We start from the raw sequence: 22175 nt of genomic DNA on the forward strand, positions 1-22175 counted from the left end.
GAGCTAGTCTATGTAATTAGTTTCTAGTTTCAAATACCTTACATAGACCTTAATACTCTAATCTATTAACTTCTTTAATTATACTTTCTGTAATTACTTAATCTGTTACCCAAAATAATGTTTTAATTTGTATGTGCTTAATATTTACTGACATTTGCAATCATGTAGCATGGATTTTTCAATATTCAAATAGCAGGTTAAAAGAAACATTGAATTATTTGTAGATTCTGGTCATTAGCCTTTTATCGTATGTATAGGATGCAAATATTTTCTCCCATTCTGTAGGTTGTCTATTTGCTGTGTTGATTGATTTCTTGGCTGTGCAGAAGCTTTTTAATTTAATCAAGTCCCATTTATTGTGATTACCTTTGGGGTTTTCTTCATAAATTCTTTGCCCAGGTCAATATCTAGAACCATTTTTTCAACACTTTTTTCTAGAATTCTATGGTTCCATGCTTCACACTTAAGTCTTTTATCCATCTTGAATTAATTTTTATAAATGGAGGGAGATATGAATCTTGTTTCATTCTTCTGTGTGTGGCTATTCAATTTTCCCAGCACCATTTATTGAATAGGGCTTCTTTTCTCCAGTATATATTGCAGTCTTCTTTGTCAAAGATCAGATGCCAATATGTGGATGGTCTTACATCTGGGTTCTCTTTTCTGTTCCATTGATCTATGTGTCAATTTTTGTGCTGTGCCATGCTGTTTTGGTTACTATAGCCTTACAGTATAGTTTAAAGTCTGGTAAAGTGATGCCTCCAGATTTGCTCTGTTTGCTTAACCACTTTGGTAAAGTGCTCACCTGCTGTGAAACCTTGCCCACAGCCGACACTCATAGTCCAAATGATATTTTGTGCTGTGCATTGACGATAAATCTGTTTTGCTCTTGTGTGATGAGGAAAGCTTTAAAGTACCGAAAGCTCGTTTTACTTTACAGGCAGCTTTACTTGTAAATCAGAATAGGTAACATATACATATATGTTTTTATTACATTATTTTTAAATGTTCACAATTTTATTTTGATAAATGAAAAATCAGAAAAGTCATATCACTGCTGTCGGCTAAAGTCGATGCTTGGTTCATTTGTGGCTATCGACTATAGTCAACGCTTGGCTGTGCGTGTTCACCTGTGGCTGTTGACTATAGTCAACACTCGTACTGAAGTGGTTAAAACTGCTTTGGCTATTTGAAGAACTCAAACAATTGAACAAGAAACAAACAACCCTCTTAAAAAGTGGGCAAAAAGCATGAACAGAAGCTTTTCAAAAGAAGATAGACTAATGGCCAAAAAACATGAAAAAATGCTCAACACCACTGATCTTCAGAGAAATGAAAATCAAAACCAATAATGAGATATCACCCAACCCCAGTGAGAATGGCTTTTATCAAAAGTTTCAAAACAATAGATGCTGGTGTGGATATGGAGAGAAAGGATCACTTACACACTGTTGGTGGGATTTTTGCTTTGTGGAAAATACTAAGAAGATTCCTCAAAGAACTGAAAGTAGGCTTACCATCTGATCCAGTAATTCCACTACTGGTATTTACCCAAAGGAAAAAAAAGTCATTTTATCAAAAAGATGCTTGCACTAGAATGTTTGTTGCACACAATTCGCAATTGCAAAGATAGGGAATCACCCCAAGTGCCCATCTATTCATGAATGAATATTTTTTTATTGAAAAAATTTTATGCCAGGGGAGTGTGCAAACACAGTCCCCCACTACCACAACTTATGCAGTCGAGTTTCCCACATTTGGGGAAATCACAGGGGTCAGCACATCCGGAGTGCAATGGATAAGCCTCACCATGGGAAAACCACCTTTGTGATCATGGTATCTCCACTGCCAGGTAAGTACCATCATGAGTGAATTAATAAAATGTGATACATGTATACCATGGACTACTACTCAGCCATAAAAAATGAATTAATACATTTATTTTGCCACAATCTGGATGGAACTGGAGACCATTCTCCTAAGTGAGTTATCACAAGAATGGAAAAACAAACACCATATGTACTCCCTATTAAATTAGAACTAACCGATCAGCACTCATGAGCACAGAAGGAAGTAAAACTCAACAGAAATCATGTAGGTGGGAGTGGGGAGGAAGGGATGGGTGAAAGCATACCTACAATGTACAATGTACACTATCTGGGTGATGGGCACACTTACAAGTTTGACTCAAGCAGTACAAAAGCAATCCATGTAACCAAAACCAAAATACATGTGTATTCTGAAATTAAAAAAGAAACATTGAAGAACATTAATCCTGACAAAATAAAGACAGCCACTACATATATGCCTTTTGTATGTTAATATTAATTGCTACTTCTGTAAAATGTAAATCCTGTCTCAGACCAAGACCGGCACACTATCATATTTGCTATGGTTCCACTTATACATTCATGTCTATGATTTATACATGTGGCACAATTGTATTAATATACTACCATATGAACAAAAAATGGATTTACATACAACCATATGAAGAAAATTAAAGTATTTATACATAGCTGGAGATTTACTGTCTTCTTTCAAAACCATAGAGCCTATGAAAGATTTAGCCAGTTGTTTAAATCACATGCATTTCCAGTTTTATTGAGCTTCCCTTTACATTTCTTGCCCTAAATTAATTCAGTATTACTGGAGGGGATTCAACTAGGGTAGTCCATGAGATTCCTTCAAAAGAGAACAATATGCAATATTATGTAATCTCATAACCCATAAAGCTGTCATCTATGAAGTACTGGCTATACTAGAGGAGTCTCTCAGGCTACCTATGTTGAGCATTTAAATGATTATATTTAATAGAACAAATATATAAGGTCACATAATAAAAATAATTATTTATGTTTTCAACATACAGTATTATTAAGTTACAGTCCCATGATTTTCTTGAATGCTTTTGAAATAAAGATTCCTTGAAAAAATTCCTATCAATGGTCTCATCTCCTGATTCATAATCTGAAAATAGAAATACTGGCAATGTTTGGAAATTAGAATAATTGGATAGAGATTGATAGTCTAGAGCATGAAAACATCAGTTCTATTTTACATGAATCATCTCTTTCTACCAAAACATTGACTTTACCCAAAATAATTAGTTTGCTTTTCAAAGTCCTTTCTTTATTCAGTAACATATGGTGAAGGCATCATTCCTAATGACTTATTTTAAATTTTCAAAGAACTTAAAATGTATGATGGTGGTGAGCTTCCAGACAATCAAAGAAACCTTAGCAATAGATACATTCTGTCTATATTCATATGAATTTCTACATCTCTATAAAGCCCAAACACTCCATCCATATATATATATATATATATATATATATATATATATATTCATAAATACATTGTCTATATTTTCTATTTCATTTAAAAAATGTGGACATTGGAAGATAAATTCCTTCTTTGAATATATGACAGTAATATATTTTAACACCACTGTATTGTCCCTATTATTTTCATGTATTATAGCTCCACTCATTGAAAGAGGAAGCATAGCACAGGCAATCATCTATCCACTCTCTGACTCAGTTTTAGTAAAACTGTGGTGACCCCATAGACTCTGTAGTGTTCAATAATATATTCATTAATTCACCCAATATTCATATGACATAAATTGAAGGACCATAATATGGCAGGAAATAGGCAGTTTCTTGGTTTTAAAGCACAAATAAAAATATAACCTCTACCTTCAAAGAGTTTATAGTCTGATGATAGAGGTTGGAAAGGAGCTATCAAAGTGTCTGTATTAATTAAAGTGTATGGATTTATACAGGATGTAATAAGTAAAACAAAGGAAAGGGTATTAGTGCTATCTACTGGGGCTTTGAAGGTAAGAGGATCAAGGGGGAATGGTAACAGCATCCAAGTTAATGTAGAAACAAGAAATAGCATGATTTTTTGGAGGACTTGTGACTGAGGGTGCTGAAATGGAAGGAGAGGGTGATGTGAGGTGGAAGTTATTAACATAAGAGATACAACTGAGACAGCAAATCTTATATGCTATGAAGCTATCCCATGAGTGAAGATGTTACTTTAATCATTGCTAAGAATATGTCATGAATAGATTTATACAGCTCTTTGGCAGCAAAGGATTTGAGATAGCTTAGAAAAATAAAGATTGTAAAAAGAATGTAATGAATAGTAGGGGAAATCAGGGGGAAAATAGGAATATGATAAGGCCAAGACTAAATGGCAAACAGGAATGTAAAATGTATTTCCTATACACAATTACTAGAAAGGAGGGCCAAATTTGATTCTAAGCCTACTAAATACAAAGTTGAAAAATAAAGGCAGGGCCAGGCATAGTGGCTCATGCCTGCAATCCTAGCATTTTGGGAAGCTGAGGCAGGAGGGTCACTTGAGCCAAGAGTTTGAGACTAGCCTTGGCAACATTGTGAGACTATGTCTCTTAAAAAAAAAAAAGTTAACTAGACATGGTGGCATGCACCTGAAGTCCAGCTATTTGGCAGGCTGAGGCAGGAGGATCACTTGAGTGCAGGAGTTTGAGGTTGCAGTGAGCTACGATGACACCACTGCACTCTAGTCCCGATGGTAGAACACAAGACCCTGTCTAGAAAAAACAAAAAAAGGAAAGAAAAGGAAAAAGGACAGACAATGGTGATTCCCATTATCCATGAGAAAGTGTTTCCTAGATTACAAAAATAGAGAAAAAAAGGCGGTCAGTTGCAATATTCCAAGACCAAAGAAAACAGCAAATGCCTATTAAGAATGAACTTTCTCTAAAACATTGGAAGGAAATTTCTATTGTAGGTCTTCCTAAGAAAAGATATTTTATGATACACTGTAGGATGTTCTCAACAGTATCTGCACAACAGACTTAATTACAAGTTTGTATTTTTTATTATTTTTCATGTCCTTGAGTATTGGCTGGTAGCCTAAAACCAAACTCAGTTTGATAAAAGCAATTAGACAAAAGGGCCATATGGTGTAATCCAAATCCAAAGCTCTTTAATGGTCTAGACAAATCCAAGGATAAAGTTGAGACTATCAAATGAAATAAATGAGCTATCTAATTATAGTGGTGGGTGTATCACCAGAACCAGAGCAAATTCCTTTCAACGTAGAAGATCCTACCAGTAGTTAGGATGTACTGTCATTTCTCATTGATTAATATCACTTATGCCTCATCTGATAGAACATAAAAGCTTCATTTGACCAATAAAAAAAACACCATGTCCCCATTCTTCTAAACTCTAACATAAGAAATATAAAAATTTCTAATATTTTATCTACTTTCCTCAATTTAAAAGGAGATAGTGTCTTGCTAAGTAGGAATAAACTATAATCTCCATTGCAGGCTATTATCACACAGTGCCAGAATGAATTTCTCCTCATAAAATGCCCAGGTCTTGAAACAACTCAATTGTAAATACTCAGACCAAAAAAAATATATAAATAAATAAATAAATAAAAGAAACCAAAAATAGTGCCAAATAATAAATTAAAAAATAAGCTACAGATTCATCTCTCACAGTGAAATATACCTGTATTTCTTTGCATAATGAAAGTGTTGAAAAGTAAGAAAAATATTATTGAGGCTCAAGGATACAAGCCTACTTGTTTGCTCTATTTTTCAACATATCACTGCTAGTGATTGTGTCAAGTCCTACTATTTCAGTATGAATAGACAGACACGGAACTTACATTTCATTGGAGGGGACAGGCAAAAAAACAAATAAACAAATAAAAAATAAACATGATCCTGACAATGGCTATGAGAAAAATTGCTGATTATCAATATACCAAAATGAACTTCAATATTAGAATATGGAAGGATGTGTCAGCAAAGAAACTGATAATTTGAATAAAGATCCCCAAGTCATGATATCAGTTGTAGTGGCAATTTTTCTAGCCTATGTTTCATTTTAGACCAGGTCTAATTTTGTTCAGGCCCCAAAACCTGCAGGTCTGTGGTAATTTGCATGACTGAAAAAGACTTTCATTATCTCTTTGAGCATGATAGAAAAAAAAAAAAAAATCAGCTGAAATTGTTCTCTTGGAGGTTGCTTCAGGCCAAACAGGCAATAATAAGGTAATAAATAAGATTTTATGTGAGTCCGTGGAAAGAACTTATTGAAAGATGACTGTACTCTACTCCAAAACTATTCTCCTAGGTAGGTTTGAAAAGCAGAATTTCAGAATGTAGAAGATTATTGCTCTGATATGAGAATCTGGCTATACTTGTGATGCAGTTTATTATAAGTAAATAAAGTGAGATGTAATTCATCTTTTGAAAAATCAACTCTTTTCTCTTTCACCTCAGTCTCGATGTAATTTTAAGTTAACATAGTTCTTAATTTAAGCTTTATTTTACTAAGTAACACACATACTCAGTATTTCAATACCAGTTTCGATTTTCTCATTTTCAAAGTAAAATAATGACAAGTTCAGGTTCTCTGGGAAAAAGTAAATCTATAATATCTCTTTTGCATGTGAATTCTACCATCACTAGTAGGGCCTGCTTTCTGATTTATTATGTATGAGGTCATTTTGTTCTTGTAATACACATGAAGGAGCAATTTCTCTGCTTCATAATTGAGTAATAAGACATAGACGGCAAGCACATTCTTCTGACTCCATAGAATATTTACAAGAGTGAAGGCTGATATGCAAGTGATTTTCATCATCAGAATAGTGCAATGATATCAAAGGCAAAAATACTTGTAGTCTTTTAATGCTACCAAAAATTAGAAATAATAAAAATGGAAACATCTGCAGCTACCAGCTCTATTCATTGGGTATTGTTAATTTGGTGCTGTTGTTCTTGGTAGCAAACCAGAAAATTCCATTTGTGTTAGGAGTTCTAAAACTATTCCACAATGAGAAGTTACTTATTTTTCTATTGACATTCTCAAACAAAATGGCTTATTCCTACAATTCACTTGATAGTAAAACTATGTAAATGTATCCCAGGAGAATCTGGTAACTTTGAGCAAAGAAGGAAGTCTCATTGATTATTTGCTTGTTTTCAGAATTGGAAACTGTATAATGAGATTCCTTCTCTGAGAGAAAAAAATCCCATTTAAATTCTCCTTTTATTTGTCCTTGAGCTGCAAAAGTTCATATTTGCTGTCACCATTTTAAGTGAAATACGTAAATGAAATCATATTTTGTTCTGCTATGTACAGTCATTACCAGCAGACATAGTATTGGGCAGAAATTTGGAGCTGTGTTTGTTTATTGAACCTGAAATAACTCAAACACGAATGCCCTGAGAGTACTTGAAAGATTTAAAGAAATATTCTGCAATAATTTCAATGTAGTTAAAAAGACAGTGTCAAGAGAGAAAATTAGAGCAATCTTATATATTTTTAATTAACTGAGTGGTTGTTAGGAAAGTTGACAGTTGTACCAAGGATAGGTAAGCTGTTTTGCAGGACTAGAGATGTACAAAATCAAGAAAGCATGATTATCATCACTATATGATATAGTTGGCCCTGATCTTACCTCCACTAAGTCCAGGGGAGAATGGAAGCCCCGAGAATCAGTCAGCCTTTCATTATGAACACAGAGACTTATATATGATGCTCTTAGAGATCACCAAAGTCATAATCCTTACCTAAGAAACAAAGTATAAAGATTTACTTTTAACATTTGCATGATCTTGGGCAAAAGAGTAAGTGGAGGCTCACACGTATTTTAAGAGTCATGAATTAAGCCATAGATTTTAAGTAAAGCATGTTCTATTCTCTTTCCCTGACAGTTAACTTATGAATGCTGAAATAATATTAGAAAACCTATGTGTTTAATATGTATTAAACTTGGTAAGGTACTCTAAACAAGTGAAGTTAATGATACCGCACAAGTCTGAGGATTTTGGTGGTGTCAAGATCAGCAATAAAATAGACATATAATCCATATTTTTGTTTTATGTTTTCAGTTATACAGCAGGAATAAGTTCTGGAGATCTAATATATAGCATGAGAACTACAGTTAACAATGCTGAGTTGTATACTTGAAATTGCTAAGTGGGTAGCTCTTACCGTATGTGCACAAAAAGGTAACTATGTAAAATGATGAACATGTTAAATAAAATGATTGTGGTGATCATTTCACATTGCATACATATATCAAACATCAAGTATTACACTTTAAATATATGCAATTTTTATTTCTCAATTACAACCCTTGAAAGCTGAAAAATTTATGTATATTTGCCTTAATTTCAGAAAAATCAACCTTTCTGTTGTTATAATGAAATTTTTCATGTAACTTGTTCTTCATAGCAAATGATGCCAAATTAGAAAATGTTTTTTTGAGTGATTTTAGTTCTTGTATAGCTCCTTAATATTAATTTCAGTATGGCAAAACTTCACTGTGCTGAGGCAGTGGCAACTGGAAATATCAATAGATAGCATAGTCACTGTGATATCTGGAAATAAGCTATTCATTTTATAAATTGTGTGTAAAAATTGTAATGAGCTCCTAGAGGGTAAATTATTATCAAAAAACACATTGTTTAAAATTAGAACAAGATGTTCTAACTTATTCATATAATTGTCATGCCACTTAAAGAATTATACAATATATCTGAAGTCCCTTCATATTTTTAATGCTGGGATATTATAAAGAAAATTTTAAAAAGTAGTATGTTGATAGCTTTGTTCAAATTTCTCTTTAGTCAGGAATATACCTTGATGTATATAATGGCAAAATTAAAGGTATGTATAGTAAATAGTTTTAGCAATTCTTCTCGGAGAATTTTATCTTCCATAGTCACAGAAATGTTTTGTTTCATTGTTCTATTTTTCTTGTTTTAAAGATCAATTTTTGTCACGATTCCTCTATTTTTTCCCTAAAACATTCTCTATTTTCTCTAAACATTTTTGATTGTTCAAACAATTATTTTTAAGTACAATTGACAAACATAGATCTGTTCTTTTATGTTTTTGCTAACATTAATAGCAAGCAAAAGTTCATACCCAATGACTATGTACAGAATAAATATGAGCATAATTTACAGTTTACAGAAACTATGATTTGCTCTTGGCTTAAGAATCATCTGTCACTTCAGTAACTTTTCTTATACATCTTTAAAACTTAATCAAATTGCTTTAACAGCATTTAGTTGACTTTCATATTTCATGTCTCAGAGTGCCTGAGGTCAAATTTGTTATGTGCTTCATTCATCAAGATATTTCATTTTGGCAATGATTCAGAATGTATTGTATTTGATATATAAATTGTTCCCAAAAATCATCATTATAGGCACAACTGAGGCCACATCTCCTGAAGAAAATTCAGACTAAGTACTATACATGACACCACACACACACACACACACACACACACACACACACACACACATGCTCAAACATACATACACACAAAATATGTTTCTGGATTTGGGGCCAAAATGCTAACTGAGTCAATGCCATTGTCATGAGCTTCTTGTTAACAATATTTTAAATTATAACAAATAATGCTGAGGTTTTTAAGTTACTATAAATTTATTTTTATTAAATACAGATTAAAATTGTTTTCATCTCCAATGTTCAGTATTCACCAAAGTAGCGATTTAAAGATTGATTAGCATTCTTCACAAATTACTTCTAGACATATATATATATATATAAAGTTAAGAATAGTATAAATTAATAACACTAAACATTCTTTAACCATCATGTGCTACCATTGAAAAAGAACATTAATTTGTTCCACTTCTAGAACCATAAAAGAGAGACAAGATAAATGGACACTTGGCACTGCTGGAAAATGACACTTCTTTATGGAAGAGTCTATTGCATTCATCGCCTCTGAGAGGAAGAATTTGACAAGTTAATTTCTCTGTTATTCTGCAATTCTATCGAAGTCCTCCCCACACTCTGAAGCAGTGTTCATCTCCCACATTGTCAGTGGCCCAACCTGCACACTCTCTCCTCATTTAGATACTGTTGCCTTGTGTCAAGGACACACAGAAAGAGATGTGGCAAAGCTTTTCCTGTGCTTCCTTGAGGTCTTTAACATCCTCTGATGCTGGTGACCCAGGACAAAGTCTGCAAAACCAAACTGCCCAGGAAAGGTGATTTATTTGCTCAGAATCTCTCACAGCCAATTAGCAATAAAGCCAAGCATAGAACGATGGTTTCCTGACCCACTGTGTGACGCTTTTTATCAAACCATGCCTTTTTATTTCCTGTTCAAAGCCTGTATAAAGATATTTCAGTAAACCTCCCTAATTTTATTAACACTCAAAGCAAGCATGAGGGTATGACTCAGAAAAAATGAAATATTACATTAATTGAAATTGGCATTTAACATGATAGTGCCATTATATGTACTATTAACTAGATAAAACTAAAAACAATGTATGGGAGTTTGAAAGAGCAATGAACTGACAATTGAAAAGTCTTGATTTTAATCTCAGCTCTGTAACTGGCTGAACATTGTAGCTTCTCTTACTCAAAACAAATAAATAAGGAAACATGAAATCCACAACTTTTTTAGAACTCTGAGTCTATGAATATTTATAGTTTATGGATAATAAGGTTAACAAGTAGGTATAAGGAAAAACTGGTATTTTATTATCTGTTGGTGCAGATTTTTCTCTTCAAAGAAGAGAACCGCTTTGTCTCCTCTTCCAAAGCTGTGGTTTTCAAAATCAAGCCCCTGATAAAGCATTATCTACCTTACCTGAGAGTAGTTAGAAAAGTAAATTCTCAGACCCCATTGCAGACCTATTGAATAAGAAATGGGCTGGGGCGCTCAAATTGTTTTAATATAATCTTCACGGGCTGTCAACATATGCTCAAGTTTAGGAACCACTGCTCCAGAATATCCATTCAGACCTAGAAAATATTCAAAGAGAAAGTGATAAAATTTGAGATGAATTAATTGTAGAAACATTTGGCAGATGTTAAAGATTGATGGCATGAGTGAAGTTTGTATAAATAAAGCTGTTTAAATGTAACCTTCACAATATGGGAAAAGAGACAATTAAATGCTCGTGCTCATGACCTAGTGCTTCTCAGAAAATGATGATTAATCATTTGAGACACTAAGTGTGTTTCAATTAGTGGCAATGGTTGGTCCTTCAGGTGATTCAAAAGAGGTTCACATTTTCTCACTTGTCACCAAAATAGGTAACAAAATATGGCAGAGTGAATGCTGCAAGAAAAGGTAGAGCCTCAGAAAGCTCAGAATTAAGTATATAAAGAGGACTAGGACTCTTCAACAGGCAAAGAAATATAGGCTGCTGCCTATATTTATAACATTTTCTTTTTTAAAAGAAAGAAGTGTTTTCCAAGAAATCAGTTTTCAAATGACTCAGTTTTCAGACATGAAGCTGAGAAACTGCATAAGAAATCACCCAAGAGCTAAGTGACAAAGCTTATAAGAAAGAAGCAGGTAGCCCAGGGTATAGGAGGACACTCTCTTTGAGCCCAAAAGCCTGAAAGAATACCATCTGAGTTATCTCTCTTGAATATTCTAGTTAGCTTAATCATAAATTCAATCAAGAATAGATACTTTAGCGATTGATATTGAAACTCATTGTTTGTCATGATGCAGAAGGTCTATGAAACTCATTTTACTGTGTGTTTTCAGTCATTTGGTGCTAATTAGGGGGCATTTAATAAAGCCTCAAGCACCAGAAATCCATTCTAAATCCATTGTAGATATGATTGTTCATTTAGGGTCAATTCTACCTGGCTATTTTAGTTCAGAGCTAGAATGAATAGAATAATTGGCACAAGGCTTACTTCTTTCTGTGCATGCTGCATGTTACATTAGCATGGTAGTAAAGAGAAGAACAAGTAAGTAAATGTGCTTATGCATAGAAGAGCTTAAAAACAGCAGAAGATTTTAAAATACAGGAGAGATTTTGTTTAAGAAATGTAAGGAGATTTAAAAATTCTAGCCATATAGAGTATCAATTTTAAACATTTATTTCAAAACTTAGTGTTCTTGGGCAGGCGCGGTGGCTCACGCCTGTAATCCTAGCACTCTGGGAGGCTGAGGCGGGTGGATTGCTCAAAGTCAAGAGTTAGAATACAGCCTGAGCAAGAGCGAGGCCCTGTCTCTACTATAAATAGAAAGAAATTAATTGGATAACTAAAAATATATTAAAAAATTAGCCGGGCATGGTGGCACATGCCTGTAGTCCCAGCTACTCAGGAGGCTGAGGCAGGAGGATTGCTTGAACCCAGGAGTTTGAGGTTGCTGTGAGCTAAGCTGATGCCATGACACTTTAGCCCGGGCAACAGAAGTGAGACTCTGTTTCAAAAAAAAAAAATGAAAACTTAGTGTTCTTAAAAACTAAGTAAACTTAAAGTCATTTAGAAAAACAAATATAAGAGTAGGAAATGTAGCATGAAAATGTTAGAAAGAAATACATAAAACAAATGCATAATTTATTCTTCAACCTACTCAATAAAACAATTAACTCAAGATTTTTCCGGACTCAAATTACAAGTTAAAAGTATGTAATTATCTATTTGATGGTGAGTACATGTGATGCTTGTTTTTCTAATCTTGTGATACTTCACTTAGTAGAATGGGGTCCAGCTCTATCCAGGATAATACAAGAGGTGCTAGATTCCCATTGATTTTTGTGGCTGAGTAGAACTTCATGGTATACATATACCACATTTTTTTTAATTCACTCATCTATTGATGGGCACTTGGGTTGTTTCCACATCTTTGCAATTGTGAATTATACTGGTATAACCATTCAAGTGCAGATGTCTTTTTTATAGAACGCCTTTTTTTCCCTTTGGGTAGTTGTCCAGTTATGGGATTGCTGGATCCAATGGTACTTCTACTTGTAGCTCTTTGAGGTATCTCTATATTACTTTCCACAGACGTTGCACTAGTTTGCAGTCCCACCAGCAATGTATGAGTGTTCCTAACTCTCTGCATCCACACCAATGTTTATTGCTTTGGGACTTTTTGATAAAGGCCATTCTTACTGGAGATAAGTGATTAACACTTAAGTGCATATATAGTAATAATATTCATCAGGTGTTGGGCAGATGGGAGTAGGAAGGATAGGACGGGTAGATATATACCTAATGGGTGCACTGCACATTGTGTGGAGGATGGGCAGGCTTGAAGCTCTGACCTGGGTGGGGCAAAGGCAATATATATAACCTAAACACTTGTACCTTCATAATATGCCGAAATACAAAAAAAATTAAATATTTAATTATTTTTGGATGTTGAAATAACTCTGCATCAAATTTGTTATGCACTGTTTGAACATCAATTAATAATGAGCACAATATTTGATAAAATCAACAGTCCATATAATGATATTTGAATTAAAAGTTGTCAGAAAAAAAAACTTCAGACAAAATAAATGTAATGGAGTTTATTTGAAGAAAGAATGATTCATGAATCAGGTAGCATCCAAAATTGGAAGAGGTTCAGAAATCTCTGCTCCAGCAACATGAGCAGCAAGGTTATTAAGGGTGAACACTGGAACGAAAGAAATTACTTAATTGGCTATAGGTAGCTGTTTGCCTTATTTAAGTATGGTCTGATGGGAGGTCTCGTTACATAAGCAATCGATTGACTGTTTATGAGTGCCTGAGGCACTCCGTCTCTCTTTTAAAAGTTAGTTACAAGAAATGCCTCCTAGTTAAATTTTGGTTTGCTCAGGTAAAGGCTTTGGGTACAGAGACAACCTCAGGCTAATGGCCTCCTTATTTGCTTTGATAGAGTAAAGCATATTATTAATGATGATATTTTTCCACCAAACCAAGATACTCTTATACTGCTGCATATTCATTTATTTTGTAAAAACTCAGGATTCAAATTCATAAAAATAAAAAAATTAAATTCATTATATTTCTCAGCTTTCTACTATTATAACTATAGACATACAGAGGAAGGAATTCAAGTAATTCCTTTTACAGTATAGTTCAGACACTAAAAGATATCAAAATAGTCACTATGATGAAAAAAATTAATTACTTATTTCTGAGAAAATGGAGTGGAATGTGTTTGAATCCAAACTCAAACCTATAAAAATGTAGAAAACTGTATACTTTAACCTCGGGAACAAAAAAAGCAATGTAGTTTAAATTCAATAGTGCAACAGAGAGGAGGCTGTACAGTGTGTACTGAAAAGAATATAAGGGATTCTTAAATTACTTCTGCTATCCAGAGCACCAGAATCCAGCAGATTATAATATCCTCTTCCATTATGACCGATGTAGAGATCTGTTTGGGACCTGCTTAGACATATATTTTGGGATATAAACAAATAAATAAATAAATATTGAATGATTTATTTATTTATCCTGTCTATTAGTAGATGGTTGTCTCCTAGGATACAACTGGACAATTGATGTTCATTCTATATAAATATGTCATATATCCATACATCTAGAAATTCATGCTTAGTATTATACATTGTTAAGTTGCATACCCATTCTAAGTCTCAACAGAGTGCAGGTGTTAAGAATGAAAACGATTGGTTACCTAACTATGATTGATCAGCCCTGTGGGGACTTTCAACTTTAATATATTAAATGTGAATTTTTTTAAAGATTAGGCTCAGATATTGTTCTATCCAGGTTCCTTAGTGCCTTAGTTCAACTGAATGTCTCAATAAGAATATTAGATGGTAAAAGCACATTTTTCAGGGTTAGAGGGAGGAAGGAAATGTTTTGGGTGACTTCTCTGCTTACACAGGGACAGAAATTATAAAAGTTTTTCCCAAAAGGTAGCTAGTAGCTTTGTATTCTTCCTTAATCAGCGTAGTATGGTCATGAGGAAAGTCATTGAAGTAGAAATTGAAAAGATGCTTAGTATAGAGAAAGTCTGACATTTTAAGCACGTCATAGTGTAGATCGACAGGCCATAGAGTTTAATTAATTAAACTATCTAGAAAGACCAACTTGCAACTTGCAAGTAGTGACTAGGAAGACACACAGATGTCTCAGATCGAGGTTCACTGCTCTGGGCAAAATTGTAGAATTTAGATCTCTATCTGAATATCTTCCCAGTACTATGAAAATCTTTCACGAGTAACAACAGTGTCATTGTGTTTTTTTTATTCCATTGTCAAAGTAACATGCATTTGAATGCACATACATTTTCAAAGAGTAAAAACATCCAATGAAAAGGGAGATTGCTGGAAAGATTATCAGGGTTACCTGGACCTATGAGGCACTCTGGCAGAATTTTCCCGTCTGGGCTTCTTCTGATTTAAGTTACCTTTCACAGGTAAGGATCTTGCAAATGGGGTTTCTATTTCTCCTTAGAACAGCCTCTGTAAATTTCCTGGGAACTCCAGCAAGTTAATCTCTGCTGCCGCTGTTTTGCGGTAGGCCTCTCAAGTACTAGATAGGTAATCTAGGATGATTCATTCTCTTGCAGCTCTCACACATTTTGTTGTGATGAATGTTCAAGAAATGCATTGATGTTCTGCTGTGATAATAAAGTTTTTGGACTGTTTTTGCAAATCTTTTACTTTAACCAAGGAAATATTGTAATGCTCAAGTGCCAGAGAGCATCACAGTCAAATTAGATTGTCTGAAACTGGAAAGCAATTTTTGTCAGTAAGATATAGGCTGACATAAATGAGGTGAAAGACAAATGAAGATATGCATGTTTTCTGTTTGAGGTGTATATTAACAGTTTTGATGTAGTGTTTTCCTTGCACAGCTTTAAAAATTGACTTTTTTATGGTTTTAATCTAAGTTAAGGTTGGGAGGGCCTAAGGCAGATAAAAACAAAAGATTTGAGTAATTGAGTAATATTCAGACAAGCCCAAGCTATGAATAAAGTAGTGAAATCCAGTCAGATCTATGGGGAAGTGGAATAAATCTTTAAGGCTTTTCTTATAAATATTCATTTACACAGACAACACCAAGTACTATGGATGTTCATGTGTCTGCATATCTATCAAATGCCAAAAGTCCACTAGCTAATCTCCATAAAACATAAACCATTAAGTAATGCCTCTATTTTAAGTTGTGATCATTGATTTTTAGACAGTCATCCTTGTTAGCTCCCACTAGTACATGTGCTTGTCATCCTGGAAACGTAATGTTATGTATATGTGTTACTTTTCTTGTTTTCAAGGATTATTTTTTTATTAAACATTCATTAAGTTACTGATATGTGAAAATTGAAGGACAAAGATAACTGGATTGGAAATGAACCTTCATATTAATATTAAGGCGCTATGGACAGAAAGGGGATCTGTAACAAGTAAAAGACTAACAGCAATTCAAGATAGAACTTAGAAATAATGTCTAGAGAGCTAGCCAAAAAAAGTACTATGCAATTTCATAGGAAGGTGAGATTATTTATACCTAGGGGGTTAAAATAATTTAAACCATTTAAATATTATTTGAATGTGTTAATATTTTCTCATGATTTAAAACCCAACTAAAGTGACATCTATACAAGTTTTTAAATGAGTACTCTATAAATATTTGTTGATATACATCAACTGGCACATTAAATTCGGGTTGTGTTTCAATTTTAGTTTAGAAGGAGGGAAGTGCTGTGAAAGGATTGAACACTCCTCAGTTTGAGTTAAAACCATTGGGAAAGATTCCATTCCATCTTTCCTTATATGGAGATTTATTCCTTAAATGCTAACAACCCAAAATTTGAACAACTAAGTACAGAATTTGCTGCATATTAGGTCATCTTATCTCAAAATGTTATTGTTTTTGTTAATAACTATCAAGATACCATTTAGAAATAATACAAAAATTAATTCAAAAGATTGCCTGCTGCTATATTTATTTTCTTGTCTGAAGGAAAATTGTTTCTCACATGTGAAAGGGTAATTCCTATAAAGTATCATATATTGCTCACTAAGAAAAAGTTGTAAGAAAATGGTTGTATTCTGGAGGTTGAAAATGTATCAGTGTATGGCATTAAAGAGAGGTGTTTTTAGCTATTATTTTACAATATTTTATTATTGTAAAATACTTTCAATGGATACTACTTCTTTTAACTGTCTACTTAAAGAAGATGGATATTATTTAGCTTCAATTATAAGCAATATATTTCTTGATTTGGTAAAAAAGGGCCAAAAGCTTATGAATTATTCTAGATACAACAAAATTCATTTCAAGAAACAATATGGATGAATAAAGAAGCAAAGGGGAACTTCCTTTCAGGTTTAAGGAGTAGCCCCAATGTTTCTCACCCATTAATTTAGCTGCTAAGTTTTTATTCTGAGCAATGATTGACCCCACTGTGAAATTCTTCAATACATGTTTGCACATGTGTTTGAAAAAAATTAATAAATGAACAAATTTCCATTTGTTAATCTCAGCTCATTCTATTAATTGGTGTTCCTGATACATGTCTTTAGCTGTGCTTCCACATTATCATAACACGCAGAGTCAAAGAGATAAAAATTGGTTCTTTGATTCAACACAGTTATATATATATATACATATATATGGATAGTTTATATATATATGTATATATATTTACAAAAACTCAAAAGCATATTTTTGTTTTCTCAAAAATTACCTGCATATATAAAAATAACTCTTTTCTTCTGCAATATTCCATCACAACTTCATATGAAGTGATGTGCCTTTCACAGCAAGATTAGATATGGCTTTACTCTCAAAGGGCATAGTAATGCATCATGCTAACAGAAAAAGAGATAAAGTCTCCCTTAATCAAATTTGTTGTTCCAGCAAGCCTTATGGAATTTTCAAAGGTTTATGCCTCAATTCTCCATTCAAGGTATAGACTATTTCTATAACCCCAGAAAGTGCTCTTTTTCAGTTAATCCCCCAACACCCAATCCCTAGATAATCACTGTCTTGTTTTCTATCAGCATAGATTAGTTGTGCTTCTTCTATAATGTCATACTAATAGAACTATAGTTTTTATATTATTTTGTGTCAAGCTTCTTTTTATTTCTGTTTATTTCTGTTTGTTGCTAAATGGTATTCAATTATATGGCAAAACAACAAATTGGGTGATTATTCTGTTAGTAGACATTTGAGTTGTTTGCTATTTTTGGCTGCTATTAATAAATCTGCTATGAACATTCCTTTGTGAACATTTTTTCACTTTTAATGGATAAATAATATGAGTGCAATTGTTAGGTCATCAGTATATGATTATATTTATAAAAAACATGAAACCATTTTATTAATAGAAAGCGGTATCTTGTGGTTTTTATTTCTATTTTCTTGATTACTAATGATGTTGAGAATGTTTTCATGTGCTTTTGGCCATTTGTGTTATTTTTTCTTTTTTTTTAAGTGTCCATTTAAGTCTTTTGTCTATTTCATTGGGTTATTATTGCTTTTATTAATGATTTATATTTTTATATATCTTCTTAAAACTTATACAATGTCAGATATACACACTATGGTTATTTTCTTCTATCTGTAGCTTAAATTTTTATTTTTTCATGGAATTTTTGGTGAATAATTTTTTTATTTTAATCAAGTACAAATAATCATTTATTTCTTTTATGCTTTCTTTCTCTAAGAAATCTTTCCTGACCCTACAGTTAATTTATGTGTATTTTAGAAACTGTACAATTATAGCCCTCATATTTTTATGATCTATCTCAAATTAAAGTGTATGATGTGAGGTAGGGGTTAGAATTTATATTTTTCTTTATGAATATCTAGTTGTTAAGGAAAATAAAAACTTTCCTTAATCTTTAAATTATATTGACACCTTTATTGAAAATCAATTTACTGAATATGTGTTAGTCTATTTCTGCATCATCTATTTGTTACCTTGATATTATTACCTATTCTTATAGCAATTTCACACTTTCTTGATTTTTGTAGCTTTATAATAGGTCTTAAAATAACTATGTCTTCCAACTAATAAATGTACATGTCCCAAGTCTATTGGCTCCAAATCCATTGACACTATATTGTAGACCACAATTTCCTCAGAACATCATATTAATAGTTATTCTTGAAGAACTGACTATATGAAATTGCTTTAAAATTTAAGGAGAAAAAATAGCTTCAATCAAATACATGGATTCAGATACAGATAAGCACAATGAGTATATTTATGTATGGCTAAATTATAGAGCAAAGTTCTAGTAATCATAATGGATGCAAACTGATGTAATCAGGTTATTAAGTATGAAATATCTGATTTTCTTAATTACTAAGTTTGGCACTTACTATCTCTGTCATTTCACTTTATAACTTCTTATTTTATTTTCATCGTGAAGGTACATCCTCAGCTTTTCAAGTGCATATTTTGGCTTGTGATTATCTTTCAAATGATTTTTAGAGTGATTTTTGTGAAACCATGGGTAAGTCAAAAATTCATTCTATTTTCAAATACGAGTTCCGTCTTGAAACCAATCTCGGCTGTTTGGGAAGGATGTGCCTGATGAACACACAGTACATGGACGGTTTGTGAAGTTCTGTTCTGGTTATTTTGATCTTGAAAATGAGCCATGTGGGTGACTTGAGACTGAGGTGCATAATGATGAGCTGAAAGCTGCAATGGAAGTGGATCCATCTCAACCTACCTGTGAATTAGCAGCAAAGTTTGATGTTACTATTCCAACAATCTTGGAGCGCTTAAGACAAATGGGCAAGATAAAGAAGCTAGATAGATGGGTCTCATGTGAATTAAATATGTATCAGAAGAGAAATGGTCTCTAAGCTTGCCTTTCTTTGTTGTCATGACATAAAGGTGAACCATTTCTACACTGTATTGTTATGCTTGATGAAAAATGGATTCTTTTTGACAATCACAAGTGTTCCACATAATGTTTGGATAAAGACAACGTGCTGAAACATAGTCTAAAACCAAATATTCATAAAAAAATGCTAATGGTGTCTGTTTGGTGGTCCAGCACTGGTATTATCCACTACAGCTTCATGGAACCTGGTCAATCCATCACAGCAGATGCCTGCTGCAACCCCCTGGATGAAGTGATGAGGACGCTTGTGATTAAGCAGCCGAGATTCATCAATAGAGACAGGCCAATCCCTTTGCAAGACAACACTCGACCACATGTCACACAAAAAATGCTGCTCAAACTATAAAGGCTGGATTTGGAAACTCTCCTTGTATCCACTGACTACCACTTCTTCCAGGGTTTTGACCACTTCTTGCAAGAAAAAATATTCAGTTCTCAAGAAGCTGTGGAAAATGCTTTTCACTATGTTCACTCACTCCCCAAGCTTCTTTGCTGCTGACATAAACAAGCTACCTTGTTTATGTGGCAGGCAAAATGGCAGATGGCAAAACCGTGTATAGTTCAGGTGCATACTTTGATTAATTGTACTGCTTCTCGTTTGAGATATAATAAACTACACTTTTAATTCAAAATCAGACATGTCATGCTTAATCACCTAATACTTCATCAATTAAACATACAAAAACAATTGTAATGTTAACTTTTAAAAAACTTTTTATGTCTTGTTTTGTTTCTTGAATCTCCTATTAAGGAAACTTCCTTATTCTGTGTTCTAAAATGATTTCCTCTCCCAGCCCCCACTCCTTCACTCACACATATCTCATTTCTCCAAATCTCAATATGTTGAGTTTTCCCCTACCCACAAGTATATCTTTAACTTCCCACTCCAACATCTGTTTTCTTCTCTTTGTATGGAAATATGGTCAAATTATTCATGCTTAGAAACAAAACAGAAACAATGAACTAACCTCTCTTAACTTTAATAAAAGGCTCAATCATGTCCCCAATTTAGTGCTTTACCTTTTCCCCTCCACATTTGTTTCTTAAAGTATCAATTTATATCCATTCCTACCATCTACATAATCACCTATCTTTTACCCAATTCTGAAACATTTGACAATGTTTTTCCTCTTTTGGATAGAAGATCCCCCTTTTGGGGGAGTTTCCTTCTCTTAATATTTTTTTCTGTTCCTCCTCAACAATAGAATACATTGTTTTTCTTTAGATTACTCCATTTTCAATTAAATCAAGTGCTTTAGAAATAAACTCAATATATATAATTGTTCCTCTCTTCCATTCTCTAGCCTGAAGAGAGAATATATATATAAAATTGCCCCTGAACAAATGGTCAATAATTTGGAAAACTGCATACCTGGATTTAAAGTAGTATATGTAAACTTTCAATATATAACATATGAATTTCACTGGTAATTACAAATCAAAAATGAATGGAATACAAACTTGCTTTCAAGAAGTTCACACTCTAATGGATAAGGAAGTAATTTGCACATTTATTATTTGATATTACATATTTAATTTACATAGTTTAAATTATGGCACTGTCATAAGTGCTACATGTGGAGCACCATAGAGGTCAACCCAATTTGTCATTTGCCAAAGGAGGACAATAATGTCTAAATAGAAAAATAAATATATTTGTCCTAATTCTTGAAAAATAATTAGTTTTTACCCTACTGATTAAAAGGTCATGCTACTGTCAAAGCAGAGGACACAGACACATATATGCATATGCATAATAGAAAGACAAAGATTCAGGACCATAAAAATATCAAATAACTTCTGAGAATCTACTGGAGTTTGGTTGATAAGCAATGCAAAGCATATATGTTTGTATGTGTAGATGTACCCAGAAGAGTCAGAAGATGATGTTAGGGATAAAAATTATATTTAAACTGTGAAAAGTTTTACATAAATTTATAAGAATTTAAAAATATGCTCCCTTATTAAAGTGTTCAAGCAAGGGAAAAACAAGAAAACTACAGGATTAGGTTTTTTTGCTGGGAGAAAAAGATAATAAGTCTGGCAGATAGACCGAAAAAAGACTAGAGTTCTAAGAAACAGTAAGCAGGTGATTTATAGCAGTAATTTCTAAACACATCTAATCATAAGAATCAGATAAGGCATTTAAGAACTGTTTTCTTGGGGTCCTGCATTTAAATATATGACTCACTGCTTTTGGAATGGAGCCATAGGATCTGGAGTTTAACACTTTTGCCTATGGCCATGCAAATTTGAAAAACACTGAATGAGGAGGTATTTTTAATAGCTAGGTGAGAAAGTGAGAAAGTTGAACTAAAACAGTGAATGTGAACATATAGAAGGGAAATATCATCAAATGTTGATTCTGAGTTATAATTTGAGAATTGACATTTGAATAGACAGAATTGATTAGATTTTGGTAATGAGGAAAATGGAGGTAGGAGTTGGGATTCTTCCAAAATTTCTAGGTCATCTGGTGTTGTTAACAGGATCCCATTTCTTGACAATCTCCCCC

General features: G+C 33.2%; 1 non-coding gene across 1 annotated transcript; it reads right to left on the reverse strand.

Annotated features, from left to right (window-relative positions):
* Window positions 1–1696: 1696 nt before the first annotated feature.
* Window positions 1697–1860, reverse strand: LOC142874116 (U1 spliceosomal RNA). Its single transcript, XR_012921951.1, has one exon. It is a non-coding gene; the product is annotated as a U1 spliceosomal RNA (small nuclear RNA).
* Window positions 1861–22175: the final 20315 nt, after the last annotated feature.

This window comes from Microcebus murinus, chromosome 11 (genome assembly GCF_040939455.1).
Source record: "Microcebus murinus isolate Inina chromosome 11, M.murinus_Inina_mat1.0, whole genome shotgun sequence".
Classification (NCBI taxonomy): domain Eukaryota; kingdom Metazoa; phylum Chordata; class Mammalia; order Primates; family Cheirogaleidae; genus Microcebus; species Microcebus murinus.